At 39.7% G+C, this 21,059-nt stretch overlaps 1 long non-coding RNA gene across 1 annotated transcript in view; it reads right to left on the reverse strand.

Annotated features, from left to right (window-relative positions):
• Positions 1-173: 173 nt before the first annotated feature.
• LOC103899782 overlaps positions 174-21,059 on the reverse strand; it is a 27,166-nt gene continuing 6,280 nt past the window's right edge. Inside the window, exons 2-4 of the long non-coding RNA XR_657632.2 lie at positions 5,421-5,531; positions 5,158-5,225; positions 174-1,917 (exon numbers count right to left, since the gene is read on the reverse strand). This is a non-coding gene — a long non-coding RNA (uncharacterized LOC103899782). The remainder of the gene's footprint in view (positions 1,918-5,157; positions 5,226-5,420; positions 5,532-21,059) is intronic.

A 21,059-nucleotide genomic window follows, 5' to 3' on the forward strand; every position in this document is an offset into this window, starting at 1 on the left:
ATGGTATTTAAGAAGATGATAAAGTGCGATTTTAAGCATTTATTTTTAGATACCCAGTTTAAAAAGGACGAATTTTAACAGACACTAAAAAAGACGAGAAATATTTAAAAGGCTATTTGGAGCATTCAAAATGAGAGCTGACCCAAGGGGGAAGCTTTACAATCCCTGTTTGATTCATATCACAGGCTGGGCTTAGAAAGGAATTGACAGTGAGATGAAAACAAGTTGACAGCGTGCTTTATTGATCACTACAGAACCCCAAACAATCAAAAAAAACCCCAACACCCCCCCCCCTCAAAAAAACAAAAAAAGACCCCGCGCAGCAAAGCCAACAAAGCTTTATTTCCCATTTCTTTCTGCGTAACATCTTAGTGAGGGGTAAGGGAACTGTTAGATTTCTTAAAGCTTTCTAATGGTTTATTACATGACTTGTTAAGGAAATGAGGCAGGCTGGCAGCACAATCCTAGGAAATTTGTTTCCTTAGAAAGCCTGTCTGAAAATTAGATAGGAAGCGAAAGGGGCTTTAGAAGGTCAACTCCTGTATTTAGTACCCTAAGGCAGGATCAGCTATTCACAGGAGAAGACATTTGTTTAACCTGTTTGGAAACACATCTAATGATGGAGCTTCTGTGCCAACCCCCGGCTGTCTGGTTGCTTCACTCTTCTTAACAAATTTTTCCTAATTTGAATATTCCTTGATGGAATTTAAATCTATTATTTCTTTCCAGCTCATTACAGACGTGAAGAATTTATTCCCTTTGTCTTTGCTGAAGTCTTTTATACATTTGAAGATTTACATACATTCCTTGCTTATCTCTCAATTGCACAGACCCTGTTCATTCATTCTTTCCCTGTGGCCCCCAAGTCTGTGATTCATCATAAACCCAGACATCACCTCCATCAGATCTTTTCCTAGAGCTTCCTACCTCTATGGTTTTTTTTTTACCTGGAAGCAGCAGTGAAGTGATCTGAACCTTGGAAGTTCAGATCCAGGAGAGAAAATCCAAAGTCTTTGCTATATAAAGAATAAACCTTTACTCACGAGGCTGAATGTCAGAGGGATCTGAACAAACCATAAACTTCAGAAACTACAAGCTCTCTCTGCTGCACGTGAGAAGATGGCTACATTTATTAATCGGCTCCAAAGCTTTCCAGAACCCCATGCAAAAAAGGGCCTAAAACCCTGCTGTTTAATGGTCAGGTGTTGGCCTGATTTACCTGTGAACAGCAGGAAAGCAAGGAGGGGTTTTTTGTAATGAAGGAAATTTTGGAGTAAGGTACAAAATCACAGAAAACCCAGTTTTTCCCCGTTCTTTTGGAAAGAGAGTTTTCTAGGAATCCTACCAAATCTGAAATCTCCATGTACCACAAGTTTCTTCCTAAAGCAGTTTGTAGCTCATGCTTTCTTTTTCAACTCTATACACAGATGCAGTGGCAGGTTCAGTGACATTTTTTAACCTAAGCATTGAAAGAAGTGGATTCATGTATCTGTCTTGTTCTAGTCCATTGACTTTATAAAATATTGAATATAAACTAATCTCATTTCATTCTGCAATGCGTTAAATTATTTTAAGTATAGACACCATTGAAATGGGATGGGCAGAGTATTATCATAAAATATATTATTTCAGCATCTTGCTTTATTACAAAAATTTATTACCTTTTCTTTATGTTCCACTTTATTGAGAGAGATGGTATCTGGCATTAAGTTTTATATGAGACATCAACCTCCACTACGTCCAATTTCATGGAATTATGATACTAAATTTTCTCAACAATGTATATCTCTGTATATACACAACTCCTGAGACAGGCAGCAATCAATTACATCCCAACTTTAGGAATTGGAAGATGGACTTCCCATATATTTTGGTCAACTTCACCTCGGAGCTTCTGTGTCCAGTAAAGTTGTAAATCTGAAAAGAAAAGCAAATTTGGGTAACAGGACTTGATGCAATCAGCATGGAGGGTAGTTGCTAAGAAATTAATTTCAAAGCAGATTGAAGAAATGTATGTTTGGAATAGGGAGAAGAAGCATGATTCTATCTCAAGACTAACAAAGCAACAGCAAACATGTATTGATCAAAAAATGCTTTACAAGTATTACCAGTTATCGATGGGTGGTTCAAGAGTGTTTTGTAGCATTCATTTGCAAAAATTTGCATGTCATTGTTTCAGTGCAATTGAAGAAAGAGATCAAGTGACAACTGAAACATGGGAGGGAAATGGTCAAAAGCAAATAAGCCCGGCTTTGCAATTTACCTTTTTGCAAATGACAGGAGTGCTAGAAAGAGGCCAAACTTGTTCAGCCCAGTAGGCTGTTCTTTGCCTTTTGGCAGACAGGGTAGCAAGCTTTATAGTAGGTGTTATGCAAAATCCCTTGATCAATTTTTATTTCCAATCAAACAAAAAAAAGTAGGGTAGTTCCACCCAAGAAAAAACAAGAATAAAAAGATTGTACTATTCTTTGGGTCAAGCAGCAGTGTTCTTCTGCCACATTTAGAAGGAGAGTCTTTTCCTGTAAAAGGAAAGGCTTATATGCAGGAAAGTTTGCATGTTCTTTTCAATTACGTCAGCTGGCTTGCTGGAAGATCCTGCTGGCTCTTCCTAAAAACGCTTTCTGTAAAAAGGCATTTCTCAGTAGTATCACAGTACTACAGCTTCATGGAAAATCAAAGATGTGTCCTATTAAGGCAAAAGCTTTTTAAAAATCTTGTTTCTCACTATATAATTTCTGCTCAGACTGTTTCTGTACGATGAAATCCCATCAAATTGTACTTTTGCTACACGGGCTTGTAGCAATCTGTGCAAATACTGCCTCCTGGCGACTCTCTGTATGGCTACAGGACGGGGGAAGGTGGAACGTCAAATGGCTCCTCAGGTTTGCATACACAGACAGAAATCAGAAGAGCAATTAATTACTATGTAATTTCAGAACAGACTTAATTACACCTGTATTTGTTACTTAACAAGGAAGTGTTTTCTTTACAAGAACTGTCAAAGCTAATGAAGTCTCCAGTTGTGCAATGTTTCAGTCTTATTTTACTGCCAAAATAAAAGGGCTGGACTGAAGTTTTTCTTTGAATATGGCCAGGTCAGCTCTTATTTTAAAAAATTACATAGTATACAATGTAGACAAACAGATTTTAAATTATAAGGAACAGGTCAGTGGAGAAAAAAGTTGGAAGGTAGTTAACAAATGTAAAACTTAAAATATAGCTAAACACTACCTTCTCCTTGCCTCCCTTCTAACACTACTCCAAAGTCCCGACATTATTAGAATGCAGAATTTCCGAAGTTTAATTCTTAGTAGTTAAGAAATTTAACCAGACGTACTTACATCTGCCTAATTGTATGTTTGTCCTACACAGTGAATAATACAGAGGTAAAGAGACACTGTGTGTAATATTAAATGCTGTACAACACTGCATCTACCACACAATAGGGCAGAATTTAGCTGATCTGACAGGCATGCGGTGCTGCATCCACTGTAGCCGCTGCTTTCTGCAGGCTAGACCTTGCCAGGTTTCTGTCTGCTATCCTGGCAAGACTGCCCCATAACTGAACAGCAAATTGAGGCTGTATTCTTTAAACCTTCTACTGCCTTTCCTGATGCTTTTATTCATATAAGAATTCCTGTCTCAGACAAATCATTGTTATTCCACCCTACTTTCATACTGCTACACATGTTTAATGTGACTGGTTCTGCTGGTTCTGCTAGGCAGACAGGACTCTTAAAGATAATTAGTATTTGCACCATTGACCTGAAAGACGATTTGCATTTTTTGTTTTGGACCTGAAGCCTTATGTGCTCCATTCTATTCACACTGATACAGCAGCACAAAGGGACAGAAACTGGATTAGCTGTGTTTGCCTGGAAATGAAGCAATCCTTGGGTGGCATAAAGATGATACGCCTGACTCTTACCCACTAGCTTCTTCCCACATGTGGGAATATGGAACATTGCAAAGGTGTGAGAGCATGGCCAGGACAGCTCACACTCCAGTTGCCTTTGGCTAGAAAATTAAAATAGTTCATCAGTTTTGTCATGTAAGCCTGTGGAAGGAAGGCTGCATAGGAGTACAAAAGTAAAGAATTACGGTCTATTCATGCTTTACATTTATGCTGAACAGAATTGTTACGACCTGCCCAAGGTGTAATAGCGTAGCAACTCAGACCTTTGATTTTTACTTGTAATTTTTACCGGAATATTTAGCTTAGAGTACCCTGAGGTGTTACTGAAAAGCTGTGTCAGGAAGTTGTCCTCAGCTGAGGATAGAAAGGAGATAGGAGTATGTCCAAATGGTAACTGCCAGCACTTTTCAAATCATACGCAGAAAATTGTTTGGCCAAACAAGGATTTGGCCCTTAGTTCAAAGCTTTGTGCATAAACCATGCAGAAATCCTCTGCAAACCTGATTAGCTATTCTGTTCTCACTAATATATGCAGAAAATCATGGATCTAAATCAGTATTCCCTTGGGTTATTAACAGTCGGGCATATCGCACAGGTGAGCATTCAATACTGACAGCCCAAAGTGCTTCACTCCAGACCTCTGGGCTGGTGTGCTTCCCTGCGGCGTAGCTGAGTAGCCAGGATCAAGGCAAATAGACAGTCACACAGTGTAGCTAACTGCAGCAGAGGCACTAAAAGTAAGGATGGACTGCATTCACTATTGGGTATGTCTTTACTGTTCATGGCTCTGTTTAATAGTCTGGCTAGAACAGGATCTGTTTTAATAGGGTGTCTGGTTAACAAACAGTTATTTATCTGAAGCGTAGAGATTTCTGAGTAACATAGCCTATTCCATTACTCGGCTAGCTAGTTGTAGCTAATAAATCAAAGCTCTTCTCATTCGTTTGCCCTAATACCCTGGCCTCATTTCTAACAGCAGTGCCTAAATGTGTGTTGCGCATATGATAGACTTACTTATGAATTTAATCCTACGGGCACCCTACAGCTATAAAAGGTGCTTTGCAGACATCTGGCAGGACATTCTTCAGTTTTTTTCTACTCGTAGAGAACACACACATCAAGCTTCCATAAACCAGCAAAAATCACATTCATTTACAGGAGCACACAGTGACATTTTTGTTACAATCTTCAGTGACTTGATACATGGAATTAATTAGAGTAATAAAATGTGTCATACTCACAGCTCAAGATTTCCTTACACAAGACAGTAATATTTTCCATGTGAAAACGTGCTGCCCCTCAGCGGTTTCTAAAGGAAACAACAGAACAACTCCATCGATCACTCAGAACAATAAGAACCTGCTTAGAATCCGGTCCTTTTGGTTAATAAATTAACAGCTAATTATTGCAGTTAATTATTTGGTTAATATCTAAAGAACAGCACGATGTCAAGGAACAGTTTGTAAGCAGTGAACTGTTGATGATGCCAAGTTGGTCTACTTACTTCCTGAGCCTACTATATGTACCTCCTTCCATCCAAACAGTGTTTGTTGTCATTTCCCATAGGGTCACAGCGAACTTTGAGTTCGATGGTAGCTATAGGTCATAGTGGATCCTGGAAATGGCAAGGAGGGAGATGCTATAGTAAAGAAATTATGAAATTCTTCAGAAAACTGGACCCAATGGTTAAAAGCATTCAGTGTTTGCAACTACGGCTGGAGCCAATGTGACCTGCAAGCAGTTTGCATGACCAAAACAAAATTCTTCACTGAGTGAAGAAAATAAGACTGGGATTCCTCATCTTAAATAACATCTAGTCTCTGCAGCCACTAATAGCATGAATAAACAACAAGGACGTAGCAGGTGGTTATAGTAATGAAAGTGCAATTCATCTGAAGAAGCTTATATAATTGGATTACATTTATATAACCTCCCTTCTTGCAATATCTCAATGCTTCATAGTCTTTTAAAGTGTGTAATTTTACAGGAACCCAGGTAAATAACCCAGGTAAATAACTACTGACCATCTATTTTACAGCTAGGAAGCCAAAGCAAAAGAACGAACAGCAGCTACATTCAGACCGGTTCAAGTTAACCGCACTATCATAAATACCTCCTCCACTGGTGCCATATGGAAGTTGGGTCTTCCAGTCTTGTATAAACAGTTCTCTGAATTGCTGAGTGGCACACTCTTAAACCTAGATGCCAAGCAGTTGTGAAACCAAAGGTTTGTACTGATAGCAAGTGGTCTGAATATGGCCCTAAAGAGCTTGTCCATGGTCATGCTGAGTTTGAAGTAGAATAGAAAGTTGACGTTGGATGCTTCCCAAGTCCCACAGGTCAGGCAGGAAAAATCTGGGGAAAGCAGGATTTCTGAAAGTAATCCTTTAATGTAATGGCAGTTTTAGGTGAGCCAGAGGAAAGCACAGTCCCCTTATCTAGCTTCATAAGGTCCTGTAGGAGCTTCTGGCAGATGTTTGCAAACCCACTTTGCCCTGGGATTCCTTTCTTCCCAACAGCCAGTTAGCTCCCTCTGCTCTCCGTGACTTTTTTTTTCCATTTAAGAGACCAAGAGCCTCATTTTCAATTCAACTGAAGATGATTATAATTGATGTGAATTATGCAAAGCCTTTTGTTGCATTTTCCATTCTGGCTCATTCAAAGACCTGGGTCTGAAACCCCACTCTTTACTGCTGTTCCAGGTCTGAATCTGCAAAGCAATCCCATTTCTAGTTTCAGAAATCTTTGTCTGGTTGATCATATTAGTAATTATGATTTGTATGAACATAAGTCACTACATTTAAATTTGAGTTAGTGGATGAATACCATCAGATGAAACTGTCCTTTACTAAGTCCTTTGCAATCCATAAATAACTCTGCTGAGAGCATAACAAAGGCTCTTTGTGTTATTGCACAGTGGAGCCAAAAATGTTCTTGAAGCAAAGTTTGTTTTCAATATAATTACATACAGCTCATACATAAAACAGCTTGTCGTGCTGTAGCCAAAAATGTAGTCCTTTAGATTCCATGAAAATCTTCATCTATCTATAGTAACAATAGAAACAAATGTATGGTAAGACCATTTATATTTCACTGGTTCCTTTCTTTTATTCTATGTGATATATTACTTCTTGTCTAAGGACACAGTCCTGCAAGAATGTTACTGCTGGCACAAATGTCTGCCTGTACAAAAGGCCTTGCAGCATTGGGAGTTCAGTCTGAATTCAGGGCTGTTTTGATATCTTTTGTTACTGATCCTGACTGGAGACTTAAAAATCTGCAGAAAATGTAGCAAATGTATTTTCAAATACTGCAGAAAAGGCTGAAAATAAAGACTTAGATTATTTTATTTTTTTATGTTGGTTGTGCTAAGAACAGGAGGATGTATTCAAACTTTCCACTGAAAGCTTACATGCCTAAGATTTTATTTTAGGAAACTGAATATATCCTCAGCCATCTCTATCAGCTGAAGCATCCCGTCAGGATGATCCATTTGGGGACTTCTCAACACTTAAATCGTTCTGCACTTGGAATGATGGAAACAATTTTGGATCCCCCATGTTGGTGGGAGAACCAGACAATACTCCCTACAAGAAAGTACCGTAATTCAGCTAGGAAATTTTGTTCCTTAGTCATTTGTCCTCACACCCCTGCATCCTTCCATTCCACAGTACAATGACTGTAGAGCCAGCTGCCAATAATATCCTAATTCTCCATTGTATTCTCTCTTGTATTTCAGCATTTAATATCTTTCTTTTTGAGAGCACTAGTGGGAAAGCAAATTATGATAATCCACAGTGCCATCTCATTCCTCAGTAGCATATGTTTCTCTGCCACTACAATATCTGGGTTTGCGTAGTTCTAGGAAGAATCACCTTTTACAGAAATAATTTTCCCTGTATAGAAATCAGTCAGTAAAGGGCTGCCATAGTGACCCATCTCATCCTCATCCTCACTCCTAGTGAAAGGACAGAAAGGATGCAATGGCTATGCCACAGTGAGAGGTGGAACAGACCGAAGGACAGCTGATAGCTGAAATACTTCAGAAATATATAAATGCTGCCCTTCTCTGTTGGGGGTGGGTCAAATCCCTGGATGCCTCAGATCAAAGTAGCCAAGATTTGTGCAGAGCACAGTTTACTTTGCTAAGAAAGCATGAACCAGATGCCACCATTGGAAAATTTCTCTTACTGTTGGGAAAAGTCCCTTTTCATCTCAGTTTCTGATTTTTTTTTTTCCCCAAGAAGCAAAACACTTCTGACCCTGACACAACCTACACAATTGGAGCAGTACGTAGCTGTTATTCCCACCAACAGGCTGGGAACCACATCATCAGAGATCCATAGTCCTCTGATTCTTCCCTTTAACTTCCTTGCACTACTCTGGGAAAGAAAAAGTATTCTTGCAAGTAAGCCACTTTACTGCTCCATAGTCTGGCACCTAACCAGGGTAGAGCTAACACTCAAGCACCACCTGGCCCACCTCTCCCAGGAGAAGAGCAGCTTGTAATAGAAAGCAGTGACTATACAGGAGCTCTGCAGTAGGTTATAGTAGTAGCTTTGTCCCCTCCGCTACTGTCACCTGCATCTGCTTACACTCCATGCTTTACGCACTCTACTGGTAGCAACAACTGGCTGCTCAAAGAAGGCATCCAAAACCCTTTTGCATTTCCCACACACACAAGTAGGCCAGACCAGTCTTTTCCTAAATCACAATCTATACAAACACAGCCTGGAAATCACAGAATCATTTAGGTTGGAAAAGACCCTTAAGATCATCAAGTCCAACCATAAACCTAACACTGCCAAGTCCACCACTAAACCATGTCCCTAAGCACCACATCTACACATCTTTTAAATACCTCCAGGGATGGTGACTCAACCACTTCCCTGGGCAGCCTGTTCCCCTGCCTGAGAACCCGGTCGGTGAAGAAATTTTCCCTAATATCCAATCTAAATCTCATATTGTCATGTTGTCATATTAACAATGACAACATAAAATTGTGACACAGGGCATGAAACAAATCCCTCACTGGCTCAGAGGCTTCTGGCTTTGGTAGCAATACTCTGGAGTACCTTTTTCAGTGGCATTCAAAGACAGAACCTAGAAAGAAACAAGATAAAAGAACATATATAACAAAGGCACATCCAACCTAAAATCTAAAAATTGCCTGTTCATTACTTTGCAGAAAGCTAAAATGTAAATTCTATAAAAATAAGTGAGTAAGTACATAATGTACAAGGTCCCTAACTGTGAGAGATAATATCATTGCATAGAAAGTATAACTTTGCCTGTTTCATGGTAAGGAACATCACAAGGGAACAGATGACTTTACTGGTATAAATTAAATAGAGCTCTTCATCAAGAAGAAGTAATACTTGCTCCAAGGATCAATATGCATTTTATATTTATTGCTAAATCTCTGGAAATAAAATTGTTTAAATGACTGCTTCTCTAAGCAGTTTCAAGCTAGCTGATAAGTTGCACTGACAAAAATGCTTCTTCATCTGAGACCCAGAGGAAAAGGTAAACCCAGCCACGAGGAGGGTTCTGTGCCAGGGAAGGAAAACTCTCTACATACGTTTCAAATGTGTGTCACAAATAAAGGCTGGCAGATATGGGATCCAGCAGAGGAGAACCTACAGGACATCCCTTTTAAATTTAAAATTGCAGCAGAAAACAAAATTTAAAAATTAACAAAGGTATTTTGGACTTTTGAAACTTCAAACAATGGGAAGAGTCTGCCAAAGCAGGACTACCTGTAGCAAACTTCAAGGTAATGCTGCACTTCGGTCTCCACACACCATAACCATCCGTGTATCTCTGAAAACTAATAACACATTGGCAGTCTGGGCCCTAAATTCTATCTTTAGGCACTATCTGTCTGCACTTCAATAAAAACTTCAGACTTAAATAATGAAAATAATGATCAAATTCACTAGACACCCAATGGGAAAAGAAAAACTAGGAAAGTTGACCTGAAATTTTGCCTAAAAAATGTCATTAAAATATGGGGCATTTAGACAACCCAGTGCTCCCTGAAGAGCAATTCCAGAAGTAGAACTAAACCCCCGTGTTTTACTCAGTTTCCTATGATAGAGCTGTAAAGAATATTCTGTAGTTCTCCATCAGCTAAGTTCCCAGTGAGTCTTTGATCTGTGGCCAATTGCAGCACTTCGCTGAAGTCGCTGGCATGATAATTATCTTCCACTCAGCCTATTTCAGGAAACAATTTAGAGGGACCCCTTTGTTCAGCAATGGCTAAAATTGCAGCAAAGCAGTCACGCAAGGACTAAGCCACGCTAAGGGTGGGGCAACAGCTGAGCTGTAGGGTCCCATGGGTTCTCCCCAAGCGTGGGAAATAGCGCAGACGTATGTGACTGATCTGAATGCGGAACAATGTGTGTGTGTGTCTGTGTTTGTGTCTGTGTGTGCGTGTAGGCATTCATATGTATACGTTTTTAAAAAACAGAGCAGTGGAGAGAAGCTCTGCAGATGCAGACAAACAAGTCGGCAAAAAAAGCAAGACACGACCAGTGAAACAGCGGCAGCAACACGACCATGAACAAAACTAAAGCAGCTTTTGGGCTGCCGGTGCTGAAAAAGGTTTGGAACGGAAAACAGAGAAACTTGCTCCTGTTACTTGAGTTCAAATATACTCACAGAAATATGCTCAGCCTCTCTAAAAGCCTTGGATTGCATTATAAAATACCTAACTGCATCTCTTAATTTTCTTCTTTTACTGGAAATACCCTGCGATTCCTTCCAAACTGATGAATTATTCATGCCAAAATGGAGAAACAATATTAAGGTAGAAAAATTGGGAAGCTGTACAGGAACTGGAACTAAAATCTAAAAGCAGAAGATTATCTGGAATGTATTTGCAACTAGTTTAATTTCTGGGGTTTGGGTGCATGCTTTTGAAATTGAAATAAGGAATGTCTTCAACTACTTGATTTATGAAAGTTGCACCATGCTATGTGTGTACTTTATGTCTATATAAAACTGTTGACAAAAAAAAAAAACCTAGGTTGGAATTCAGTTTTGATGCAAACGGACCTCCTTAGTGCCTTCTCTAGCGGCCAAACTGCTACCCCCAGAATGCAGTCTGCCATCTTAGGCTCGCCTGCTCCTTCCTTGTCTTGCCTGTCTATCAGGAAGCAAACTAAATGCACATACAAACAGCATTAGTGAGAACAGTAGAATTTGTTACTGACTGAAATCACTATATTGGAAAAGAAAATATACCATATATATATTACAAATTAATTACAGTTTGCTTGATTTCCTTTAATTTAAAAAAAAAAAGTTAAAAAGAAGAAACAATGCAGTGATTTAACCAGACCCATATATTACACTGTATTTCAGGTATCTGTGCTGCTCCAGACACTGCTTTGGTTGAGGTACAAACCCATATACTTGCTGAACACTGGAATATACTTAAAATATTATTCTCCTCCCTGTTGTTATTGCAAGAGCTTACAAGGGATTGTAAATTATGTCCCTTTCATAGAGATGAATCCACACTGAAATCAAAAGGCTACAAAATGTCCCACAGGAACTGGGAGTTGCAGCAAGAAATCAGAAATAACCTCTGCAATTGGCTGTGCCAATTGCAAAATGAAAGAAAATGGAAGTAAAAAGTATGCCGAGAAGAGGTGGTCAAAGATGAAGGCACAAAGACTATTACTTTGATTTAAATTTTAGTGATTTTTGAAGGAAAAAGCTAAGAAAATAAAATATCTTTATCTTGATAATGTATATACTCATGAGCAAGGGAGAAAACAACTTGGAATTTTAAAAAATATTATAGGGTCAAAATTTCAATTCAATTTGGTCATACACCAAAACATTTTAAGTCAAATTACATTGTTGAAGGAAAATGTAGTAGAGAAAATCCCTTTTTTAATCCAAAAGTGTAGTTAGATTTCAATCGGGGCACCCAATGAAGGCCAAGCAACAAGATGGCATTAGAGAGGAAAGAGGCAAACAACAACCAAATCAGGAAGAAAACAAAAGCAGGGAAAGCAGAACAGGAGGAGAGAGTGAAACAAACTGCTTACCTCTTGCTGCAGTGCACTGAAAGCTTTTCTGTTTCACTTCTCTTTCACGCTCACCGTGTCCTCCCCAAGGATCTGTGTTTCACAACTGTAGAGATGCATCACCATGAAAATGCATATACATCACAGCATATCCTGCATTTTTTCAACCTTCCTTTTTCTTGACTTGCTTCACACCTCCACCATTGACTACAGTCCATTAAAATTACTTAAGCGTGCATTTCTGAGCCATCAGTCTGTCTCCAACAAACTCATCACTGCAGACTCCCACCCAGCAGTTTCCTGCCCCTCTACAGGCACACCTTCCATTTCCCTCCAGGCTGCAGCTCCTCTCGTTGACAGAGTTCATAGGTGGTAAAATGTATTCATGTGTCTAAATTGGAGAAACTGCTTCTTTCAGGGCAGTAGAAGATCTAATTACAAAACAGCCCTTAGCCCTTATTCAGGCACCAATTAATTCCTCCCGGGCCCTCAAACCCTTTTGTCTTGTAGGCTGAAGGCACAATGGCTCCTATTGCTTCTCCGCCCTTTACAAGCCACAGTATTCCAGCAAAATAAATTTGAAACTACTCAGTATTTCACAAGGAAAATGCTTATATTATTTAAAAGATTCCCAAAATTTCATTTTCATAATGAAATAAAAATGTTTTCCTCTGACCTTTGAGAAGGAAAACAAAAAAATAAAACAATTTTCTTTGCATTTCTATCTAATGTCACTGAAATAGTTTTTATTTCCAGTCAAAGTGAAGAAGAAATTTGAACAAAATTGAAAAAAGTCTTTGGTTTTCTTCAAATCTGTTCATACAGAACCATCTGGTTTTGCCTACAAGCCCAAGGGACTGAAGGGGCGTGGCCTCCCACCAAGGCCCTGGCCTGAGGGGCAGAAACTCATGTCCCAAGTTGTCCAAAGTACAACAGTCCAGCTTAGTCGGTATGAAGAAGACATGCAGTTAATCCGAAATTGTGTGGTAAAGATGGGAACTACTAAGTAGACTGTAGGATGGGAAATACCATTAAATGTAGGTTAAGAGAACATTTGCTGCTGGCTGAAGAGAAACACAGGGCTTGGGCTCCCGTGTGGAAGCCCAGCCAGACCAACTGTTTTGAACACCAGGGAACAAAGAAAGGTAGAGAGGTCATTTGGTCCTAAAAGAGATGCAGCAAAATAAACATAAAATAAACTTTCATGAAATTTTTTATGATGAGGGTGGTGAGACACTGGAACACATTGCCCAGAGAAGTTGTGGATGCCCCATCACTGGAAGTGTTCAAGGCCAGGTTGGATGGGGCTCTGAGCAACCTGGTCTAGTGGAAGGCGTCCCTACCCATGGCAGGGGGGTTGGACTAGATGGTCTTTAGAGGTCCCTTCCAACCCAAACCATTCTATGATTGTCCTATAAAATTAGGTTTTCCTCCCAAGGTAAGGACGAAAATGGTTAATGAGGGCTAGCTGACGTTTACCCTGTATCCATTCCAGCTCTAAGAAAGTGTAATGGTTCTTTAAAGAAAACACAGTCAGTAACATGGTAAATCATGGTATTTGAAGAGTTATGCATGGCTCTCAAAATATAATAGCAGCTCAGATTATCTGATTATCTGATATTCAAAGGCACATGCCCTGAGAGAAGCTCAGACAGGGAAAAGACAGCCAGGAAACATCAGTGTTGAGCAGAGGTAGCAGGCTGTAAAACAGTATTATCTATTCAAGTCAGAAAAGATTAAAGCTAGAAAGGTCTCCGGGTACCCATCCAAGGACCATGAAAAGTTTGTGTGGCAAACAAGTAGATCCACGGTGACCCCTCTGGGTCTCCTTTCCTCAGTCCTAAGAAACACCCTGACTAGAGCAATGCCTAGAGGACTGTGTGCATGATTCTGCCTCTTCCTCCAGCTTAAGCAAATGCAGCTGCTGGAAGACAACTTGCATTCCTGCCATCGCATCTTTTCACTTGTGCCCCTGTTCTTCCCCAACATTTTCTTCTTTCTGCTCCTCTTCCTGTACCTTCAGCTTATGTCTTAGCTGGCTAGACCACTCTTTTTGGCAGCACTGATGCAAGTCGAAAACAGGGAGGCAGAGTAAAGCAATGCCTTTAAACAGCTCAATGCTCGTAAAAGCCGAATCTTGGAGTCACCATGTGCTACGCTCAGTCTCCTCTAGCAACAATGCTGTAAATTAAGGTCAGGAGCAGAAACAGAAGGTGCATTTTCTAACTTGGCTTTTTTTTTTTCCTTTCCCCTTTTGTGTGTGCTTGTCTTAAATTTATCATTTAGGAGGAAGATTCAGGCTTTTACCACAACAGTAACAACAGCAGCTCTGGCTCATCATCTTAACTTCTTCTTCACCCAAAAAGAACAGTTATTACCATCTTTAATACCACCTAAAAGGCTGCCAAATACAACAGTTTCCTTTATTATAAGATACAAAACAAAAACAACCACCACTACTGCAGCTATGAAGAAAGGAAGTAATTGGTGTGGTTAAAATTTCCCTCAACTGCTTTCCCTGCTTTTTTCTTTTCTTTGTGGGTAATAAAGATTTAAACTTCTGGTTTGGTATTTTTTTAGATATGGGTGTTTGTTGAAGGGCATTTGGGTGTCCTGAATGGCCAGACTTTAACTATTCAGTATTGTACAGTGGGTCATAAATAGCTCTGACCCTCCTGACTCATTTGTGTCAGTGGAACAGGTTTAAAGCTTCTAATTAATACAGGATGCCACTATTGTCTCTCCAACCCTCACAGATGACTCTATAAAACACTGCCATTGTTTCTTCATTATTTTTTTCTTCCCAGTGCTCTTCCTCTCACTGCTTAGCTGCCATTCCTTGGGTTACTCCACCATCCTTACTTGACTTAGGAGCCCCAACCATCTCTGCCCTCCCCAGGAAAGAGCTGCTCTTACCCTGATATCCTTTACTGAAGTGAAAGGCAGTCCTTTATGCTAGAACTCAAGAGTCTTTACTTTTGGTTACATAAACCTGAGAAAACACAGTTCTTAACGACAATGTTGAGATGAGACCTGAGTGCCTTTTTATAGTTCAGATCATTCATATTCTTGCCTTCAAGATTATGGCCTACAACTATGGTGTAATTTGTTACCCCATTGCAGCTTACCCCTCCCTTCTGGCCTCGGCAGCCACTGCAGCATCTCTATTTCTTCCCACAGCATCATTCCACACTGTCTTCTGTGTAGCCACTTTCCTTGGAAAGACTCAATATGCATGCCAGGCTCCTAGGCATCCATCCTCTCCCAATTTATTATTCCCTGCTAATATCACATATTCTAGCCAAAGGACTTCACCCAGTATTGAATCTGCAGAAGGTAAATAAGTTAGACACAAGGAAACATCTTCCCATCACAAAGAAAACTTGGAAGTATAATAGTTCGCCTAGCAAGACTGAGGAATCTCTGTTGTTGGACACATCAGAAGAGATGGCAGGGACATCTGGCAGGAATGGGTTACCTCCAGTGGATTATGTTCTGGGAGGATGGATGTTCTGCCTGATCTGTTGAAGTCCTTCCCATAGTTCCTGATTCTTTAATAAAAGTAGCAATATCTGATTCCACCTAAGCCAGGTAAGCCTACCCCGGGTTCTGTTCAAGCAGCCACTTAAAAGCTGTGGTCAAATTACACTGAAGCCAGGCTCTGAAATTACACTGAAGCCAGCCAGAAATAGTGTGGCCAGCAGGAGTAGGGAAGTGATCGTGCCCCTTTACTCGGCCCTGGTGAGGCCCCACCTCAAATACTGTGTTCAGTTTTGGGCCCCTCACTACAAGAAGGATGTTGAGGTGCTGGAGCGTGTCCAGAGAAGGGCAACGAGGCTGGTGAGGGGTCTGGAGAGCAAGTCTTATGAGGAGCGGCTGAGGGAACTGGGACTGTTTAGCCTGGAGAAAAGGAGGCTCTGGGAAGACCTTATCACGCTCTACAACTACCTGAAAGGAGGCTGTAGTGAGGTGGGTGTCGGTCTCTTCTCCCAAGTAACAAGCGATAGGATGAGAGGAAATGGCCTCAAGCTGCACCAGGGGAGGTTTAGATTGGATGTGAGGAAAAACTTCTTTACTGGAAGAGTGGTTAAACATTGGAACAGGCTGCCCAGGGAAGTGGTTGAGTCCCCATCCCTGGAGGTATTTAAAAGATGTGTAGATGACGTGCTTAGGGAGATGGTTTAGTGGGCATGGTGGTGTTGGGTTGATGGTTGGACTCGATGATCTTAGAGGTCTTTTCCAACCTTAATGATTCTATGATACTATGATTCTTGCTAATTGTGTAACAAAAGAAGTATGTTGCCACCACCTATAGCCCCATTGCAGATTGCCCTTTTTATACCAGCCTTTTCCAAGATCCCTTCCCCTGCTTCTTAGTGCCTGCTCTGACTGCAAACATGTCAAGAGAAACAGCTTATGTGAAATATTTGCCATACTACTTGGAATGGAAGATGTTCCTTTCAAGTTAGTGAGACAATTCAGGATAGTAAAATTAAGCACATACATGCCTGTAAAATATTTGTGTAATAACAATGCAGATTTGAGGGACTGTGGAGACTGACATTCAGATAGCTGTAATAAGGAATTACAAATCAACTACATTGAAGTAATAGTTTTGATGACTGAAATGGCATTGAAGCTTTTGCCGTTCTACAAATTAAAAATAGGGTCCTGCAGTAAAAAATAATTTTCATTGTCATATAAAATACATTTGGTACCACTCAGAATCCTCAGGAAAATTCCAAATGCAATTTGTAAAATTAAAATGAAGGGATGCTAAACAAAGGCACCAGATGGGGAGTCTCCTGTTACTAACAAGGTCACCAGTGAAATGTCCATTCCCAGAAGGAAATGATCAGTATTTCACTGGCGCAAAGGCAAACAAGAGATGAGGCGATAGAAATTTTTCATTCAAGATGTTGAACTCCTCTGACATATCCAACAAAATCAGAATACATTGCAGCTGGCTTGAATTAGTTGCAACAGGTGAAGATCTCCAGTAGATCTGTTTCTGTCAGCAGACATATTCAAAACTTTGGCTGAAAATGATCAAAAGACAGAATAGGTTAAAGTCCGTCAAGTCTTCTAGAAAACAGGAAGCCACTAAAAAGAATGCAGTTGTTAATTACAGAAGAACCAGTGATATTTTAAATAAGCAGAAACAGTGTGATTAATGCATAAATGAGTTTTCTGTGTTGGTAAACAAACAAGGAACTACCAAGCAAAAGAAACAGGGCCATCTTTCAGTCTTCAACAAATAGAAAATAACATAATCATTAAGAAAACAAACCTTATACAACCAAAAAGGATCCTGTAAACAGTGTAAAGGAAAAATAATAGAATTTAACAGCTACTGATAGTATCAATTAAAAATATTTAAAGAAAAGCACGTTTTTCCCCAACTATATTTGTCTAACAAAAGACATCTCTCCCTTATTTTAAACATTGTTAGTCTCATATTTTTTATAACTATGCTTATGACAACCTGAATATCTCCAAAAGGAGTAAACATGCAGAATATAGCTTTGATACAATTAAACAGAAAGGATCTGCCACAGTATGATGTCAAGAAATTACCAACAGAAACTTGAATAACAACTCGGAATTCTTTAGATCTTGCATCAACAGCAAAGGATGTTGTGTTTGTCATATGATGCAATTCTAGGAATAAAGACTGGCTGGAAAAGGTGTCAGCTGGTAATTAATGACAAGCACATGAGAAATCATTAATAAAAACTATTCCTACGGATGACCAGCTTCTCTGCAAAAGAAAACAAGACCACAACCTTAAAGCAAATATACAATACCATAATAAAAACTGCTTTGTCCTACGTATGCTATATTATGCTAAAACTAAATAGGTGATTGTTAAAATATATGATAATAGCTTATAGCGTCATTAGGTTTAATTTCAGTAATGTCAGGTATGGAGCAAATTTGTTGAACAGATGCTGAAAGTAAACCTTGGTAATATGAGAAGCAAAGCCTGAGCTAGCAACACCGAAGTGCTAGTCTCAGAGCCCACTGCTGGGTATGCTACATTAGTCTGATCTTCTGAGAAAACAAGGCTTACACAATCGCCACCCATCAGTCCGTGTCCCTACCACTCCACAACTAATAATATTTGAATGTGCTGGCCAATTTTTGCACTGAATTGCAAAATAATTCAGGTTGGATGAGTCCAACTGCAAGTATCCAAAGGTAAATTAATTTTAACAATGTTGAATCACAAAATTATTCAGATTGGATGAGGCCTCAAGAGGTCATCTGGTTCAACTGGTGAAGTGTCAATGGGTAAATGCAGTTTTTACAAGTTTCAAAAAAATCTGCCATTAACATACACACATACACACAGCTTATGCTTTCTATCAGCTGACTGACCAACTAAGACACACATACTTGTATTAACATAGCTTTAGATGAGTCATAGCACATACTGATGCTTACCCAGATGGGGTGGCACCTTGGGGGTAGAGAATGCATGGTGAGTTAGGGCATTGAATTGAGGATATAGAACATAAATCTGTAAGAAAATAGTTTTGAATAATCTATTGCTCACAGAATAAATTGTTTGCCTGAGGCATAAATGTAAGAACTGAAAACAATAAGACTCATTACATGTGCTACAGAATAGTAGCATAAAAATCTGACACAGGTAACCTTCTAAATTCAGTTAAAAAGGCCATGTTTCTGCCTACGAACAACTTTATACAGTAATGATACAGACGTCGTTTCTATTCTGAAGAGCCTACAATCAGAAGGTGAATTTTTGTGCAAGGAGTTTGAGATACTGCTTGAGAGGAAAAATATTTATTTCTAAAAATAAAAGCTGTTTTTTTTTTTACAAGCCTGATTTTCTTTCAGCCCAGCTATTCATCAGCAATCACGTGACAGTAATAAAGAATCAGAGAAACAACCGCTTTCTACAAATGCTGAACATTTACTTGGATACAGAAACGTGTATTATTTGTAACACTACGCCCTCTCCCATCCCACATCCTTGAACATTACTGCTTCACTGCAGAATGCCTACTTAGGGGCTTGCCAAACAGTAATGCCCAGTGACATTACAAAAAGAAACAAAATTCATCTCCCCTTCATCACTCTCTTTTAAACTACAAATTATAGCTCCGTATGATCTCTCTTGGACTTTGCTACTCTTCAAAATCTGACCATCTAGATTTAAGGAGGGATTTTATCCATCTGCTGGGAAGCATGGAGGCCCCTCAACAGAAGATTTGGACTTCTTTTTACCAGGACTGTTTCCCTTCCTTGGTGCTGGCACTGGGATCACATGGCAATTCAGCTGAAGATGGAACCAGATGAAGATACCATCTGTTTCTCCTGTACTGAGTAACTGGATCAGACTCAAGTATGTAGCAGCTTTGGGTGTAGCTATGTCCACAGACAGAAGCTGATGCTATCCAGGATTTCTCCAGAACAGTTTAATCAGGATGAAAACTTCCTTCGTAAGTGAAGCGAAATGTCAGGCCTTCTACTGATGTGTAGAGGAGAACACCTCAGATCTCCTAGATGTAGGGGTCTCATCCTGACGTGCTTTGATATGAACGCTCAGGATGAAGGCTTGCCTGTACCATCAGCAGCATTATTGTGACCTTTCACTCCGTGAAAGTTTGTGCCCCTGTGTGGAGTGTTCCCATAGCGCTCTGGAGAATTTTGTTGCAAGACTTTATCACTGGTGTGCATTTCTTTACCCAGCAGGCTGTCCTCTGTCTTGAATTGTCTCCAATCTCATTGGATCCCAAAATGCTGGAACACATATCTGCCAAACTGTTGCTGCTATCAGTAGTTATTTCTGCTCAAAAGCTGGTAAGACTTTAAACTTCGCTCTAGCCTGCTGACTTGCACTTTATTAGGAGACAGAATTTCAAAATGCCTAGGAAAATACTCTGTGCTTACTAAACATCATACAAGTCTAGTATTTTTTATGTACCAAAGTCTGTTAATACTGGTGTTAGTCTGCCCTGTGTTTTAGCTTCTGTCCCAACTCTGCCTCTATCTTAGCATACTCTGTTGCTGTTGTGCTAACAAAAAATGAATTTTCTAAGATGGTCCTCTTCAAAGGCTTTATGTATGTCTACACTGCAGCCAGAGCTGTGACTGAATCTGGCAGAAATGTATACAAGGCAGCTTTACATAAGCAGGTTGGGTATTTAGAAGAGTGTAGCTGAAATAGCAAGGAGATTACATACAGGCTGTAGATACACTAGTTTCTGTGGCGAGGCTAGCAAGTGACTCAAAATGCACTGGGCATCCTTGAGACAGTGAGCGAATAATAAAGAAAATCAGTAAGTATCCATGGGCTTCCCTGACCTGTATGAATGAAGGGCAGAATGATAAACATCTGAATATTTTGGTGAAAAAAAAAAAAATGACAGTGTTCTTGTGATTTTATAAATCAGAGATACTTAATTTGATAACTGATCATGCTTAGAATCTTAAGCAATACAGAGAAAGCAATGAGGATTAATTGGACAGCATGACAAATTTCCCGTCACTCCCTGAAGATGTTGTCTTGATTGGAGATCAAATTCCTTGTCTGGTAAGACAGCTTTGAAAGTCACAAACAATGCAAACAAATCCTGATGTTTTCTTGGCCGAGTGCAGATTTTTGTCACCTTAATAGATTAAATTTATCAGATTCGAGCTAAGACCTCTTGAGTATTGGCTAGAAATGGCACACTTACCCCTTAATCACATAATTGAGTAATTTAGATCCATTATTCAATCTATTCTTAGCCTTTTAAGAGAATGTATTTAGAAATTTTACCATCCAAATTCTGACCCAAGGACAGTATTGGCTGTGCTTACAATAGTCTGTTATGCTCATCTCAGCCAGCATATAATGCAGTGACATAAGCCCTGCAGAATCTTGCAGGGGTCAGATGGCCTGGAAATGTACTGGAAATATGAATGACTCATCCAGCATTCAAAGTTTTCCTCCCTCAGACCAAAGGAAGAACAGCTTACATTTTTATGGGAGATGCCAGGATCACATACTAAAAAGGTAAGTGGTTGCGGTGGCTTGACCTTGGCTGCCAGGTATCTACCAAGCCGCTCTATCACTCCCCCTCCTCAGC

The sequence above is a fragment of the Aptenodytes forsteri genome, unplaced genomic scaffold (assembly GCF_000699145.1).
Source record: "Aptenodytes forsteri isolate BGI_AS27 unplaced genomic scaffold, ASM69914v1 Scaffold387, whole genome shotgun sequence".
Lineage (NCBI taxonomy): Eukaryota > Metazoa > Chordata > Aves > Sphenisciformes > Spheniscidae > Aptenodytes > Aptenodytes forsteri.